Below are 17,757 nucleotides of genomic sequence, written 5' to 3'. Positions count from 1 at the left end.
CAGGCTCAGGAGAGCAAAATTCTGGCAGGTTTCAAGGGAAATTTTGGAAATAGGTGTGGTGGTTACTAAACCCATGCACAAGAGAACACACTCTATTCCCCGATGTATCCCACTTGCTCTTGTTTGGACTTGTTTTGGATCCATAGGCCCTCTTTTAAAAAAATAATTCACTAAGTATGTAATTTGAGTGGGTTTCACTCAAATTTCAAATTAAAAAAAATTTCCCTTCAGGAACAAATTTCTTGTTAAGAGAAAGGAACTTACTTTTTCCCCTAGCATATGTCTGGCTGCCTCTCTGAGCACAAACCCTGTATATAATCCTTGAAAAGAAGGGCAGGGAGGAGGGGAGGAGACATTTCCCAAAAGAATAATTGTGACAATATCTACAACAGCATGTCCTAAGAGAGAAAAAAAAAAAAAGAACCTGGCAGTTTTCAGAGTAACATGACACGTGGAGAAAACCATTCTAGATAATTTTCTTCTCATGGCACACTGGGGGTTTTAATTCTCTTGACTGAAACCCTATAAGTCTGCTCCCACGTGGAACATCTCACCGATGCCCACCCTGTTTAAATGTACTCAATCCCATGTCCAGTTCTCCTTATATTTTTCCACTTTTTTCCCGACAATATTTACCACCTTTTAATATAGCGTTCAGTTTATCTCTGGTTTCTGTCTATTGTTGGTGGTCTGTCTTCCCCTGCTAGGAGACCCCAGGAAGGCAGTGATCTCCCTCTGGCGTGCCTAGGACCCTTCCTTGTACACAGTGAGCACTTAGTACCTATGGACAATTTGAAAATTCAGCACCTTAACTAAGCAAGTGCCAACAAAGAGTCTTCATCTTCTTGCCGCAAATCAAACCAAAAGCTTTGATTAAAATTTCTCTGCTGTTATCCAAAAGGATACTGTAACATATTTTCCAGACACTGGATTGGGTTACATTATCTTGTGTCATAATACCTTTCAAAACAAATGATTAATGAATGTTAATCTTCTAATATCAAGGTATAAAAATTCTGGAAATTAAAAAAGTATGTATATCATACATACATACTCTATGATGTAAAGCAAATTTGGGGTTAATGGAAGATTCTCTAAGGAAGAACTTAAAGACACAACACATTTGTCTTCAATCAAGGCATGAAGTGTCTGAGGAACAGCCCATAAAAAGTCCATGTCCAATTATAATTGTTAAAACTTGCACGTTGAATGCCTGGTACATACCAGATGCTTTGCCTACATTACCTCTAGATTCCTCAACACCCCTTCAAGATCAGAATTATCATCCACATCCAGGGATGAGAAACTGAGGCCCAGAAAGGAGAAATAACTGGCTCAAGGGCACACGGATCTCATATGAGAATATGGGTTTGCTCAGCCCCTGGGTTCATCCCCAGACACCATGCTAGTTCCCCAGAAAATAGTGCGATGTGACTTCATGTGATGCTCACATATGTCACTGGTTTCATATTCTTAGTCAACACATATGCTTCGAGTAACTGTCATGTTCACAGCACTGCGCTGGCTTCCTTGGAGATCCCTGTTAAGAAGCTTGCCATCTCGCTGGGAGGTGCTCCTGAACCTGGGGCAGAGGATGCGACATGGCATGTGAGTGAGATCCGCATAGATGCTATGGGAGCGCTGAAGAGGGAGAAGCCCTTACGGGCCCGGCTCCATGCACAGGCTGGCCCTTCACCCTCCAAGTGGGACAGGTGCCACCAGCTACCTAGGTTCTGCCGCCCAGCTGTCTGTCCGAGCAGCACGCTGCAATTCTCGCGAGAAGTGACCTTTCCCCCCTCAACTGCGCAGTCTCCGTACAGGGCTAACCGGAGGGCGCTGCGTCGCACTGGTACCCGACCTCCGTGGAAGCTGAAGAGGCGCCTCCTTCCTCTCTTGGATGATAAGGGGAAGTCGGGAGGCCTGGGACCCACACTCGGCCGATTACAGTCCCACTGCAGGGACCTTGAATCTCGAGTGAACGACACAAAGATGGCAGACTACCTACCCGCTGCCAGGACCCAGGTGAGCGGAGGCCGGACCGAAGCAGCCACATCCTGATTGGGCTGCTCCTGGGATGAGGAAATTACTCAGGTCCCAGAGAGCAGGTTCATCTCCCATCAGTTCTGGGAGTCCCTGAGAGCGTTCCATAAACCTCACTGTAGTTGATACAGTCCTAAATTTATTGTCCAATCTTTACTGGAAAAATGTATCTTTTTTTCTTTACCCTCCGCCCCACCCCCTGAATTTAACACTGATAGATGTAGTTCACAAAAAAAAAAAAAAAAAAAGACGTTTTAGAGACAATCATCAGGGAATCAGAAAGTGAAATCTGCTTTTAGGAAATTGTTGTTTACCTGCTCTGATGCTTTCTCCACAGGCTGAAGAATGTCTGCTGCTTACTCAAAAAAGTTGAGAAATTTCAGTGTTTTCTTCATTCCTCTAAAGTTATCTGAAGCTTCGTAATCACACAAGAAGCCACTAGGAGTCATGGGAGACGTCAGCCCCTCCAGGTAGATAGAGGGGGCTCTGGATGAGGGGTGAAGGAGGATGATACCAGGGCGCTGGGTGCCCTGCTGGTTTTGCTCTGTGGGATGATGCAGGGAGAACCTTCCTTGTATTTTGGCCCAGAGCACAAGATCTTATCTGCAAAACCGCATCACCGTGTCTGGTCCTGAAACTAGGAAAGAATTAAGCCTGGGATGACCCACTTACTGGGTGCATGTTGTACAGCTCAACACTGTCATTACTTTCCACAGTGCGACGGGCTGATTCACAGAGTATGTTTTCAGAGCACATCCGCCCCTTTAAACTCTGCACTCAGAGTTACAGTGCAGAACTGGAACTTGAATTCATCAAAGCCAATTATTCCAGTTCCTTTATTTTTTTAAACTCGGAGTTTTTCGTTTAAAAGTTATCATGGGAAAATAACTTAATAAATCCCTTTAAGCATAGAAAACTAGGGCAATTACTGACAGTTTAAGAATTACTGAAACATTTTTAAGTTTTCTGATTTATGTTCTAAAGGACGTAAGTAATCCTTTTTTCTTTTTTTTTTTCTTTTTGGAATGGCTTCAGTTAATTTCAAAGACTGACACTGGCACACAGACAGTTCAAATCTAATTAATTATCTGGCTGTGCCCACAACGCTCACACCGTCAAAACATTGTGGTTGTAGCTGATTATTTGAGATTCTCCCCCACTGAAATAATTGCACACACCCTTTTGGCCATGACAGATATATGTACGGGGTGAATTACAAGAAGGGAAGGTGCCCCCTCCCTGAGGGGAATCAAGTTTTGTTTGTTTACTAGTGACTCATAAATTTAGTCACGCATTAAATATTCAATGTCTGATGTAAAACATTTAAAATCCTGAGGTCTTTCCTTGAAGCAAAAATACATGGGTCGGGTTAACCAATTGCCTTAGAAGCTTTGGACCATAAATTAGAAAATCCCACAGCTGGGAAAAGCAATGGGGCAAAGATCCCAGGGATGGTGTGGCTCAGAAATCCATGAGTGAGCAAACCCAGTGAGGCTGGGTGGTGGGTTTCTTTTAGTTTATCATCAACAGCAAGCTGAAAGCCAATCACCTTTCACCATTTGAGAGAGTGACACGTGCCCAGTGGCATTCACTTGGAGTTGATTAGTGTATTAAGGGGTGCATCCAAAAATGAGCACACAGTTTATGATTCATACTTACACTTAACCTAAAATTTTTATTTTTCCCCCATGCACTGATAAACTTTAAAAATTGGAGAAGAGAAAAAAATATTTGACCCCGAAACTCCTCTTGGAAAAGCTACTTAGGCAGAAGATAAAACAGGACGGCCACATGTAAATCATTGCTAAGACCAAACCTTTTCAATTTACCCTGTGAAAAAGACATATTATGCCATGTTTTAAAAAAATGCCACAAGCCTTATCAGAGTCATAGCTGAGTAGTGGTATGTAGGTCTGGAGTACAAATACAAAAATAAGTGTTGGAACAGGCCACGACATGCCACGTGCCCCATCAGATGTGTGTTTTCTTTCACACAAAAGTTTGGAATTCACCACTCCAGGGCGAAAACTGCTTGTAAGTCCAAACCCTGGACACTGAAACTGGGGGCCAGCTCAATGGTAACTTTTTAAAAAATTTACTTTTTTTAACGGAGGGCCTGGAGATTGAACCCAGGACCTTGGACATGCTAAACATGAACTCTACCACCGAGCTATTTCCCTCCCTTGATTATAATGTTCATGTGTGACTCAGGTAGTTTCTAAAAGGCAAGGAGAGGCTCAAGTACTGTTGCCCTGTTTCCTATAGGTATCAGCTGTGATCAGGAGAAGCTGGTTTCTTTGGAGGAGAAACCTGTGTGAGGTAAGACAGAGATGAGAAGCTGAATTAAGGTGTATTAACAAAAGCTGGACAGAACAGGCCAAAGATGGACTTCCACGTGGTTATCATTGATGATTCAAGGGAGATTGGTGTCAAATGTCTGAGAATTATTGCAGTTCTGTCCACAGGGCCTGCGATTTGTCTAGGGCTGATCTTCTATCTTCCAGTGCCTGCTGTGCAAGGCAGAACTGAAGTTGGCAGGGTGTGCCTCCTACTCGGAGGACTCTACCAGCACCAAGTCCTTTGGTTGGGGGGTAGTGCAACAGCTAACTCCATCTCTGAGTTGCTCCACTAGTTCCAAAATGCCCCCAACTTTTTGCCTTCACCTTTTAAGCCATCAAAAAAGTTTACACTAAGGAAGCAATTGCTGATGGAAGGTTAATTTGTGGGAAGGCCTGATTATCCTAGGAAAAATAGTACCCCCCAAAAGGGCAGGAGTGGAATTGGAGTGAATCCACTTAAAACAGGAACCAAAATTTCATAGTGCAGTGAAAAAAAGATATGATTAAGGCTTTGCCTTGAAAATTGAACAAGCATTTCAAAAAGTTAGTTTTATTTTATATTTCAGAAAATGGCTTATAATTGCAATTATTACAATTCTTGAAATGAACAAAGACTGAGTCAGGTATTAATGGGGGAGGTTCTGTTTATGGTGTGTGATGATATCTCTTCAGACTGTCGCAGTCTGCTGACAGAGAAGGTACTTCAATTTTCCCAAGAGCCTCCCTTTACGGTTTAACTCATTCTCTTTCATGTCCATATCCTATATCCCATCGATTTCCCTTCCTCAGTTGTTACCCTGTCTGAATTGTGCCCCATCCAGCTCTGTCAGTGGCTTTGCTTGTGATACAAGCAATCAATATGACTTACACAGATAGTGTGAAATCTAGGTTGGTTGGTTTGTTTCGAGTTCACTTCGTGGTAGATCTGTTGTGTTTGTATCCCACTCCATTGCCAAGAAGAGACAGACTCCTCAAAATGACAACATGAAAGGCAAAATGACTCCTCTCTTGAGTCAGGAGATATGGGAATGAGGGTTTATTTTAACCATGACTAGTCCATTTATCATAGCTATTCATATTGTTATGTTATGATTACCTTGGATTCCCTGAGCAACTTCATAAATACCAGATTTCAGATAAAGAAATCCCCCTTCTACTTCCCAGAACTGAATAATTGCCCGTTTATTCCTTTCCAATAAATAAGCCTTTAAAATTGTGAATTTTCTTGAATACCTAAAGCTATATCCTAAAAATTTAATATATACTATCTCATAATTATTTTCTAAACATAACTGAAATGGACATTTTTTATTATATCCAAAGATTTATTATACCCAAAAGATTTTTAAGACTTTTATTTTGATTTATAAGTTTGATTATTATGTTGATCCTTTTTATTTATCATTTAGTATATTGCATTGTGTGCAGTAGAAGTTCTAGTCTTCAGGAATATATTCACATTTCTTTTAGTACCTAATGTAAATTCCTTTTGTGAACGTGAATATTCTTTGGGCGTTTGGAAAGAATGCATATTCTTTGGCCAATAGAGCACTGGTATATTTTTACCTATTAGATCACAGATATGTTATTATTCAGATCTTCCATGTCTTTTTAAAATGACAAACTTGTTGAGGTATAATTTAATACTATAAAGTTCGCTGATTTATGGTATACAATTCAAAAAATACAATTTTTGGTGTATTCACAGAGTTGTATAAAAATTTTCATGTTCTAATTTTAGCTTAACATCAAAATCTACTTCAGATTTATAGTGATTTAGTTCTAGTGAAATATAGAAATTTTATTCCTAAATAGCTCCATTCCACCTCCTCTTTATGCTGTTATTGTTATAAAAATTATGTCTTTAGTTGACCTAAAACAAATAGACTGCTACATATTTCTTTAGCAAAGATGGGTTCATTTGGGATCAGCAGGGAATTGCAGTTGGGGTCAGCAACCACGGCAAGCCATGTGCAAGTCCCCATAAGGCAAAGGAGAGGGCATGCTTTTATAATGGGGAAAAGGAAGTTGGGAGGGCTGTAATAAACAAAGAGTCTATGCCTTTTTACTGGCTGAGTCCTTACCAGGAAAGAAGAGTCTTTGTCCTTCCTGCTGGGCTCTGTATTGTCACAGGGCATGAGAGCTCCCCCTTCTGGTCTCCCCACTCTATTTAATTGAGGTTTCTGATTATTCTTTACACTTTATATGTTACAAATCCAACACTACATTATTATAATTAATTCATTATATACTCTCATGTGTTTTAAAGAAACAGAGAAGAAAAGAAAGCAAGTATTTATTTATAGAGTTGTTATCTCCTTATTTATCCTTTATTTTCTCTTCACTTATTACTGTAGATTTGGGTTATCATCTTGTATGCTTTCCTTACCCCAATATAACTTTGTGCCCATCTTCCTTCTAGGTAACGTTATTGTCAAATATATTGTGTGTCTAAATGTTATAAACCCCAAAGTGCAATTATAGACACATTGTTTTATAAATCATTTTAGGGAATACAGGAGAAAAAATACACAGTTTTGTCTTGTTTTGCAATTACTCCATAATTACCTTTACCAATGCTGTGTGTGTGTGCTGTGTGTGTATGTTTGGGGGTGTGTGTGTGTGTGTGTGTGTGTTTGTATGCACATTCAAATTACTGTCTCAGGTTATTTGCTTTCTGCCGGAGTATTTCTTGTCATACAGGTGTGCTATCAATAAATTCTCTCAGGTTTTGTTTATCTGGGAATGTCTTTCTTTTGTCTTCATTTTTCAAGAGATAGTTTTACTGGGTAAAAGATTCATGTTTGCAGTATTTTACCTTCAGCACTTTGAATATATCATCCCAGTGCCTTTTGTTCTCCATTGTTCCTTATGAAAAATCTGCTGTTAATCTTTCTAGGGATACCCTGTATGTGATGAGTTGTTCTTTTGCTGCTTTCATTATTTTATCTTTGTCTTTGTCTTGCAATAAATTAACTATGATATGTCTGGATGTGAGTCTCTTGGTTTATCATACTTGGAGTTGGTTAAGCTTTTGGCACTGTAGATTAGTGTTTTTCATCAGATTTGTAAAGTTTCAGCCATTGTTTCTTTTTTCTTTTTCTTTTTTTTTTAGATTTTTTCAGTGCTTTTTTCTTCTCTCTTTTTAATTAATTTAAGTATAGTCAGTTTACAATGTGTAAACTAACTAACTGAATTGTAACTAACTAATTGAAGTATAGTCAGTTTACAATGTGTCAGTTTCTGGTGAACAGCATAATGTTTCATTCATATATATATATATATATATACACATACACATATTCATTTTCATATTCTTTTTCATTATAGGTTACTACAAGATATTGAATATAGTTCTCTGTGCTATACAGAAAAAACTCAAGCTCCCAGTTTATCCCTTCCCACCTCCTTTACCCTTGGTAAGCATAAGTTTTTTTTCTATGTCTGTGAGTCTGTTTCTGTTTTGTAGATAAGTTCATTAGTGTCTTCTTTTTTCTTTTTTTAGATTCCACATATGAGTGATATCATATTTTGTGGTATTTTTCTTTCTCTTTCTGACTTACTTCACTTAGAATGATGATCTCCAGGTCTATCCATGTTGCTGCAAATGGCATTATTTATTCTTTTTTATGGCTGAGAAGTATTCCATTGTATAAGTGTACCATAGCTTCTTTATCTAGTCATCTGTTGATGGACATTTAGGTTGTTTCCATGTCTTGGCTATTGTATATAGTGCTGCCGTGAACATTGGGGTGCATGTATCTCTTAGAATTAGAGTTCCTTCTAGATATAAGCCCAGGAGTGGGATTGCTGGATCATATGGTAAGTCTGTTTTTAGTTTTTTGAGGAATCTCCATTCTGTTTTCCGTAATGGCTGCACCAAACTACTTTCCCACTAACAGTGTTCCCTTTTCTCCACACCCTTTCCAGCATTTATCATTTGTGGACTTTTTAGTGATGGCCATTCTGTCTGGTGTGAGGTGATACCTCATTGCAGTTTTGATTTGCATTTCTCTGATAATTAGCAATATCAAGCATTTTGTCATGTGACTGTTGGCCATTTGTATGTCTTCACTGGAGACTTGCTTGTTTAGGTCTTCTGCCCATTTTTGGATTTGATTGTTTGGTTTTCTTTTTGTTATTAAGTTGTATGAGCTGTTTATATATTCTGGAAATTAAGCCTTTATCAGTTGCATTCATTTGCAAATATTTTCTCCCATCTCATAGGTTGTTGTTTTGCTTATGGTTTCCTTTGCTGTGCAAAAATTTGTAACTTTAATTAGGTCCCATTTGTTTATTTTTGATATTATTTATTTCTGTTGCCTTGGTAGACTGCCCTAGGAGAACATTGCTAGGATTTATGTCAGAAAATATTTTGCCTATGTTTTCTTCTAGGAGTTTTATAGTGTCTTCTCTTATATTTGTCTTTAAGCCATTTTGAGTTTATTTTTGTGTATTGGTCTAAGGGAGTGTTCTGTCTTCATTGATTTACATGCAGCTGTCAGGTTTTCACACCACCACTTGCTGAAGAGGCTGTCTTTTCTCCATTGTATATTCTTGCCTCTTTTGTCAAAGGTTAATTGGCTGTAAGTCTGCGGGTTTATTTCTGGACTTTCTATTCTGTTCCATTGATCCATATGTCTGTTTTTGTACCAATACCATGCTGTTTTGATTACTTTAGCTCTGTAGTATTGCCTGAAACCTGGGGGGGGGGCGGTTATTCCTCCAGCTTCGTTCTTTTTCTTCAGTATTGCTTTAGCAATTCTGGGTCTTTTGTGAGTCCATATAAACTTTAGGATTATTTGTTCTAGTTCTGTGAAAAGTGTCCTGGATAATTTGATAGGGATCACAGTAAATATGTAGATTGCTTTGGGTAGTATGGCCATTTTAACAATATTAACTCTTCCAATCCAAGAGAATGGGATATCTTTCCATTTCTTTAAGTCATGTTTAATTTCCTTAATCAGTGTTTTGTAGGTCTCTACATAGAAGTTCTTCACCTCCTTGGTCAGATTTATTCCTAAATATTTTATTGTTTTGGATGTGATTTTAAAAAGGATTGTTTTCTTTACTTTCTTTTTCTGATTTTTCATTGTTAGTGTAAAGAAATGCAACTGATTTCTGTATGTTGATCTGTATCCTGCTACTTTGCTGAATTCTTTTATCAGCTCTAGTAGTTTTTGTGTAGAGCCTTTAGGGTTTTCCATATATAATATCATGTCATCCACATGTAGTGACACTTTTACCTATCCTTTTCCAATTTGAATCCCTTTTATTTCTTTTTCTTGCCTGATTGCTATGGCTAGGACTTCCAATAATATGTTGAATAGAAGTGGTGAGAGTGGGGATCCTTGTCTTGTTCTAGATTTTAGCAGGAAGCTTTCAGCTTGTCACTGTTGATTATTATGCTGGCTGTGGGTTTGTCATAAATACCTTTTATTATGTTGAGATATGTTCCCTCTATATCCACTTTGGTAAAAGTTTTTATCATAAATGGGTGTTGAATTTTAGCAAATGCTTTTTCTGCATGTATTTGATCATGTGATTTTTGTCCTTCCTTTTGTTGATGTGATGTATCACATTGATTGATTTGCACATGTCGAACCATCCTTGTATCCCTGGATGAATCCAACTTAATCATAGGTGCTCCTACATTGGGTGCATATATGTTAACAAGTGTAACATATATGATTTTTTTATGTAGTGTTGGATTCTGTTTGCTAATAGTTTGTTGGAAATTTTTACGTCTATGTTCATCAACAATATTGGTCTGTAATTTTCTTTTTTGGTAGTATCTTTGCCTGGTTTTAGTATCAGGGTGATGATGGCTTCATAGAATGAGTTTAGGAGTGTTCACTCCTCTTCAGTCTTTTGGAATAGTTTGAGAAGGATCAGTATGAGTTCTTTGTATGTTTGGTAGAATTCCCCAGTGAAGCCATTTGGTCCTGGACTTTTGTTTGCAGGGAGATTTTTGTTATTTCTGATTCTTTTCACTTCTAGTGGTTGGTCTGTTCAAATGATCTATTTCTTCTAGATTCAGTTTTGATGGACTGCATGTTTCTAAAAACTTGTCCATTTCTTCTAGGTTATCCAATTTGTTGCCACATAGTTGTTCATAGTATTCTCTTATGGTTTTTTGTGTTTTTGTGGTGTTGGATGTAATTTCTCCATTTTCCTTTCTTATTTTGTTTATTTGTGTCCTCTTTCTTTTCTTCTTGGTGAGCCTGGCCAGAGGTTTGTTGATTTTGTTTACTCTTTCAAAAAACCAGCTCTTGATTTGATTGATTTTTTTCTATTTTTAAAAATCTCTATTTTATCTGTTTTCTCCCTGATCTTTATTATTTCTTTCCTTCTGCTAACTTTAGGTTTTGTTTGTTCTTCTTTTTCTAATTCTTTTAGGTGGTAGGTTAGGTTGTTTATTTGAGATTGTTCTTCTTTTTTGAGGAAGGCCTGTATAGCTATAAACTTTCCTCTTAGGACTGCTTTTGCTGTATCCCATAGATTTTGTGTGGTTGTGTTTTAATTGTCATTTGTCTCAAGGTATTTTTTTAAATTTCTTCTTTGATTTCATCGTGGACTCATTGGTTTTTTAGTAGCATGTTGTTTAGTCCCCATGCAGTCTTTTTTTTTTTCTTCTCATTTGTTTTTCTGTGGTTGATTTGTAGTTTCATGCCTTTGTGGTCAGGAAAGATGCTTGAAATAGTTTCTATAAAATTTTTTGAGACTTCTTTTGTATCTGAATATGTGGTCTATCCTAGAGAATGTTCCATGCACACTTGAAAAGAATGTATATTCTGTTTTGGGGGGTGTAATGTCCTAAAAATATCAACCAAGTCCAACTGTTCTATTGTGTCATTTAGTATCCCCATTGCCTTATTGATTTTCTGTCTGGAAGACCTGTCCAATGATGTTAGTAGGGTGTTAAATTTTCCTACTATTATTGTGTTCCCAATCAATTTATCCCTTTCTGTCTATTAGTATTTGTTTTATATATTTAGGTGCTCCTACATTGGGTGCATATATGTTAACAAGTGTAATATTCTCTTCTTGTATTGTTCCTTTTATCATTATATAGTGTTCTTTTTAATCTTTCTTTATGGCCTTTGTTTTAAAGTCTATTTTGTATGATATGATTATTGCCACTCCTGCTTTCTTGTCATTTCCATTTACATGAAATATCTTTTTCCATCCTCTCACTTTCAGTCTGTGTGTGTCCTTCACCCTAAAGTAAGTCTCTTGTAGGCAGCATATTGTAGGCTCTTGTTTTATTATCCAATCTGCCACTCTTTGTCTTTTGATGGGAGGATTTAGTCCGTTGACATTTATGGTAATTATTGATAGATGTGTGTTTACTGCCATTTTTAAACTTTGTTTTCTAGTTGATTTGTTACTTCTTATTTGTTCCTTTCTTTTTGTGTGTGTGTGGCTTGATAATTTTCTGTTGTGTTAGCTTGGTTTTTTTTTGGTTTTTGTGACCCTATTGTATGCTTTTGATTTGTGGTTACCCTGTTTTTCAAGTATGTTAACCCATTACTAGGTCTGTTTGCTTTAGACTGATATTTATATAGGCTCAAACACATCCTAAGAATAATGAAAAGAAAATCTACATTTTCTTGCTTCCCTCTCCCACCTTTTATGATTCTGATGTCCTCTTTTCCATCTTAATGTTTATTCTTTTGCAGCTCATTGTAGTTTTTGCATTTCCAGCTATTTTTTTTTTCCTGTAGCTCCCTGCTTCTTTTCTATTTAGAGTAGACCTTTCAATATTTCTTTTAGGATAGATTTAGTATTGCTGAATTCTTTTAGTTTTTGCTTGTCTGTGAAATTCTTTATCTCTCCTTCTATTCTGAAGGACAATCTTGCTGGATAATCCTAGGTTGCAGCTTTTTCTCATTCAGGACTTTGAATATATCTTGCCACTCTCTTCTGGCCAGCAGTGTTTGTGTAGAAAAATCAGCTGAAAGCCTTGTGGGGGTTCCCTTGTAACTCTTTGTTTTTCTTTTGCTGCCTTTAGAATCTTTTCTTTATCTTTATCTTTGGCCATCTTAATTATAATATGCATTGGTGTAGGTAGTATGGATTCTTCTCATTTGGGACCCTCTGTGCTTCCAGTATGGTTATCTGTTTCCTTCTTTATATGTGGGAAGTTTTCAGTCATGATTTATTCAAATACCTTTGCAATCCCCTGTTCTCTTTCTTCTCTTTCTGGGACGCCTGTTATGCATAGATTGGCCTGCTTTATATTATCCCATAGGTCCCTTATATTGCTTTCATTAGTTTTCATTTACTTTTCTGTCTGCTGTTCTGATTGGGTGATTTCTGTTATCCTGTCTTCTAAATCATTTATTCATTCCTATACATTATCTAATCTGCTTTTGACTGCCTTTAGCTTGGCTTTTATCTTCGGCCATTGAGTTTTCTCATTTTAATTGGCTCCTCTTTGTAGTTTCTATTTCCTTTTTATAGTACTCTGCATTTCTATTGATAGTCTCTCATTTCCTTCAGTGCTTTTATCACCCCCCTTTTTGGAGTCATGATCTAGTAGACTGTCAAGGTCTGTTTCATTGTTCATTTTTTTCAGGGAACTTCAATTGTTCTTCTAATTGGGAGTGGTTCCTCTGCTTCTTCATTTTACTTTATTTCTCTGACTCTGTGGATTATGGAGTTTCAGTTATCTACTGTGGTCTTGAAGGGCTTTTTTTTTTTTTAAAGTGGAAGCATTCTTTTGTTGATTTGTATGTCTAATAATTTTGTTGCAAGAGCTGTTTTTAGTATGAATGGTTGCCATGTCTTTCTTCCATGTATGTTAGCTGTCATCCCTTTAATTGGGGGTGTGGTTGGTGTTGTGGTGATCAGAGCCTGCCCTTGTTGTTGAGTGGGGCCTCCTTTTCATTCTGTGGTTGTCACAGCCTTGACAGAGTCCGGGTCTGCTCCTCTGTTGTTTGAATAGAGGCTTCCAGACCCATTGCTAAGCTGTGGTGTGTGGGAGGCAGGGTTGGAGTGCTTCAGCTGGAAGAGGAGCCACTGAGTATTCCTTTGCAGGAGATGTCCCTCTGTGGGAAGTGCCTTCCGTGGTATTGTCTGTCACTTTGTTATTCAGGTTTACAAAGTACACTTTATTGACGCTACCCTTGTCCTTGCTTCAGCCACAGGAATGTCAGCAACCTGCTCTGGTGTCCCCCAGCCTCTGTGTCTGCAGAGCCACCAGTGCAGATCTGCCAATGTCAGGCATTACAACCCACTGTAGTGAATGTGCAGTCACACACCTGTATTTGTGGTGTGCCACAGGGTCAGTGCAGACCCAGCCCCATGTCTACATACTGTATGCAGGCCCACTGTTAACACCAAACCTGTCCCCACCGTGCACCAGAACTCCACTCATTCGTCTTAGAGATGCGGGTCCATGAAGGCACCAGTGGAGCAAATCTACCACTGCTGCCTGGGGCTGGAATCAAATCTCAGTCCTGGCTGTGAAGTTGCAGGATCCCTGGGTATGGATTCAGGTTTCAGCCCCACCTCCACCTGGGAGCCCCGCACCTGGGATTGTGTCCCTTCAGAACAAGGTGAGAAGATGGCTGTGTCTGAACCCCACCTGTCTTCTTGGGAGAACATGTGTCAAAAATAGTGCAGGGCAATACCCTCTGGGCTAGCGGAGACAGCAGCTATGGCCCAGCTGTGTTGTGCCTCTCCCCATCCTGCGCATCAGCAGTGGCACTTTTTATGTGGGCCCCAGGCTGTTCCGTTCTGCACACACTCATAGCCACAGCCCGCACCACACTCCAGCCCCCTGGGGCTGCCCCTGTTCAGTCAGTCCCAGTCCTCTCCCTGGGCTCATCCGAAGAAGCCCAAGCTCCAGCAGCCAGTCCCGTCCAACCCAGGCTGGATCACATCTCTTGCTAGGGATCGCAGAGACCCTCTCTGCTGGTTTCTCTCAGTTCTGGCTGCCAAGCATCTGCTGCTCTCTCCTCTGAGCTTCAGAAGCTCTCTCTCTGTCCCTGCTGACCTCCCCGCTGGAGAGGGGACATCCCAGAGAGAAGGCACTTTTCCTCCTTTGCCACTCCCTCCCCTCAGGACAGGTCCCGCATTGATTTCTCTTTTTTTTTTCCCTCCTACCCATTTTTTGTAAGGAATCTTCTTACATTTCTGAAGTAAGAGATATTCTGCCAGAGTTCAGTAGGTATTCTGTTCAAACTGTTCAGTCTGTAGCTGTAATTTTTGGTGTATTCATGAAAGAGAATGAGCTATGCATCCTTTTGCTCTGCCATCTTGGCACTCCCCCAGCCATTTTTTTCTTTTAATATTTTTAATGCTCCTTTCTCTCCTCTATATGTGCTAATTTCTTTATGTCTGTTTTGGTGCATATAATGGTGTCTTACATTTTTCTGAGGCTCTCTTAATTTTTCCTTTCCTTTTTTTTTTTTCACTCTTACTTCAGATTGGATAATCAGTATTGATCTATCTTCAGTTTCACTGATTTTACTTTCACCAGCTCAAATCTTTTCTTTGGCCTCTCTAGTGAAGTTTTTATTTTGATTATTGTACTTTTCAACTTCAACTCTTTATTGATGTTCTCTATTTGGTGGGACATTGTTATCATCCTTTCCATTAATTCTTTAAGCATGCTTTCCTTTTGTTCTTTGAACATATTATAATAGCTGTTTTGAAGTTTTTGTCTGCTATTTCATCATCTGGGCCCCTTGACTCCATGTATTGTTCCTTGGCCTGTCAAATAATAAGAGGTATATTAAATTATCCCACTGAAAATGCGGTTTTGTATGTTTTCCCCTTATGTTTCTAATTTTTAAATTTATAAAATTTTAATGCTGCCACTATACTAGGCAATAAAAGTTTTTTTTCCTATTTTGGTGTTATTAAGTATTAAGCAGCTATAAATTAATATTTGTAAAATACGAGTTATAAATAACAATGACATAACAAATATTAAAGTATGTATGCATTAAATTTAAGGAAAAGAATATTATCACCAATTTTTCGCTTTTCATTTTGAAGATGATTTTGGAGGATTTAAACTACCAGATGTAAAAACGTATTTTTCCATAATGTGACAGTGTGATATTAGCACAAGGGTAGACAAACAGACCAATGGAACAGAACAAGAATCTGGAAATGGGTCAATACATATGTGGACACTTAATTTATGATAAATATGACAAATGCAGAACAGTAGATTTGATTTGTAGAAACATATATATTAATAGTAACCCTGTGTAATATATTTACAAATATTTTCCCCCAATTTGTAACTTACCATTTAAATTTTTAGCTTAAACTTTTTCTTTTTTTGTCATACAGGCGTTTTTGTTTTGTTTTTTTAACTTGTATGTGGTCAAATATGTTCATATTTTCTGTTTTTTGGATTATAGGTCTCATACATTATTTAGGAAAACTTCTACAAGCTAAGCTTGTAAAAAATATTTTCCTCTAATGATTTAGAAAAGGATATAGTAGGCATCTAACAAGTAGCTGCTCATCACCTTCCTATTTGTTAAATGATCCTTTCTTTCTCCAGTTATTTAAAGAGCCATATTTTTCATCTCTGAAATTCCCTCATATAACTGTCTCAGCTTTGGGGTTCTTTATTTCCTTCCACTGGTCTATTTGTCTAACCTTGGGCCAATATCACATGGTTTTAATAGCTATAACGTAATAGTATATTTTGATTTCTGGTAAGGCAAGTATCTCTTCAGTATATTTTCCCAAGCCTGTAGTGACTTCAGAGGGTACCCTTTTAATTCTTCTGAGTCACAGTGCATAAGCTAAGGCCAGGCCACATAGATCAGATTCTAGAGAAATATCCTTGGTGTGAAGCTCTATAGAAACAACCATACAATCCACTGAGCAGAATTATGATCTTCAGCTTCTAATGGGCACCATATTGCTCTGAAATCTCATTCTTCTGGAGTCAATTCTCTTTCCTATTCTTAGCTCCAATTTACGCACTTAAACCTCTCTGTAAACCACCATCCCTCCATTTATTCCTCCAGGATGAACTTCCCTTCCTTGTAATAGAACAAAAACAAACCGTAATATGGGACATTAAAATTAGGGGAGAGTCCCGCCCTCTCCCTCCCAAGCTCTATGAAGTGAGATTGGTCTCATCCCCACCCATCCCCTTAGGGAATAGCTCCTTTCTACCCTGTGTTTAAACATGCCTGCCCCTCTCACCTTAACACACACACACACACACACACACGCGCGCGCGCCCTGTTTTATTCCAGACTTCCCTGTAGCTATCTTGCTATCTCCTCTTGTTCAAAGCCACATTTCTAGAAAAATTTGTGCAAACTCATCATTTCTTCTCCCACTCATTTCTCAGGCTACTGCAAAGATCACCTGCACTTCCTTATTGTTAAGTCTTTGCTAATATTCCTGCTTCTGATCACATTCTCCTTCAATCTGTTTCTCATTGTAGCAGCCAGAATAATCCTTTTTATATGGAAATTTGAACACACTATTCCCCTCCTTAGAAAGCTTTCATGACTTCTTATTGATTTCAAGATAAGATCCAAACTCCTTGAGAGGCTTCCATTTTCAGTCTTCTCAATCTCCCCAGCTCTCTCCAGCCCTAAACTCTGGTCGCACGGTGCTTCTCATTGTCCTGACTTCCTCACTATGCCTTCCCACATAGTCTGGTCTTTCATTCTGCACCTTTGCCTGACTAATGCAGACTCACCTTCATTACTCCAGCAAGAAGATGAGAAGGCTTTCCTGACCACCACTCCAGGATTAGACGAAGAGCTTACTCTGTATTTCCCTGGCACCTGGTACTTATCCCTACTATGTGGAGCCCATGTCACACTGTGTATTTCTCTCTGTCTCCAACTAGACTGAAAACTCTTGAGAGCAGAGATCATTTTTTATTCATCATCTAACCCCAACATTAAGCAAAGAGCCTAGCATACAGCAAATGGACTATAGATGTTGAAATGAATGAATAAATACCTCCTCTATTAGCTTGAGAGCTCAGCATCATTTCTTACTTATTTTTAACTAAAGACGGCTGTTTGTTTAGATTATGGTAAAAAAGAAACACATGCATAAAATGTACCATCTTAACCATTTTTAAGTGTACAATTCAGAAATGTTAAGTATATTTACAGTGTTGTGAAACAGATCTCTGGTATGTTTTCTCTTGCAGAACTGGAATTCTGTACCCAGTAAACAATAAATCCTCTTTGCCTCTTACCCCTGGCTCCTGGTACCCACCATTCTACTTCCCTTATCTATGAATTTGACCTACTTTAGATATCTCATATAATGTCCTTTTGTGACTGGCTAATTTCACATAGCATAATGTCTTCAAGGTTCATGCATATTAAAAAGAAGGGACACTTCTGAACTCATTCTGTGAGGCCAC

At 38.4% G+C, this 17,757-nt stretch overlaps 1 long non-coding RNA gene across 2 annotated transcripts; it reads left to right on the top strand.

The window, feature by feature from the left end:
- The first annotated feature begins 1,827 nt into the window (after nt 1–1,827).
- LOC140698439 (uncharacterized) lies at nt 1,828–17,353 on the top strand. 2 transcript variants are annotated; one of them, XR_012076225.1, is made up of 5 exons: nt 1,828–2,022; nt 2,378–2,510; nt 4,306–4,359; nt 7,710–7,798; nt 17,088–17,353. It is a non-coding gene; the product is annotated as an uncharacterized lncRNA (long non-coding RNA). The 2 variants fall into 2 exon arrangements; XR_012076226.1 differs by lacking the exon at nt 7,710–7,798.
- Nucleotides 17,354–17,757: the final 404 nt, after the last annotated feature.

Source organism: Vicugna pacos, chromosome 9 (genome assembly GCF_048564905.1).
Source record: "Vicugna pacos chromosome 9, VicPac4, whole genome shotgun sequence".
Taxonomy (NCBI): Eukaryota; Metazoa; Chordata; class Mammalia; order Artiodactyla; family Camelidae; genus Vicugna; species Vicugna pacos.
Note: the sequence above shows the minus strand (reverse complement) of the source record. Positions and strands in the feature narration are given on the sequence as shown.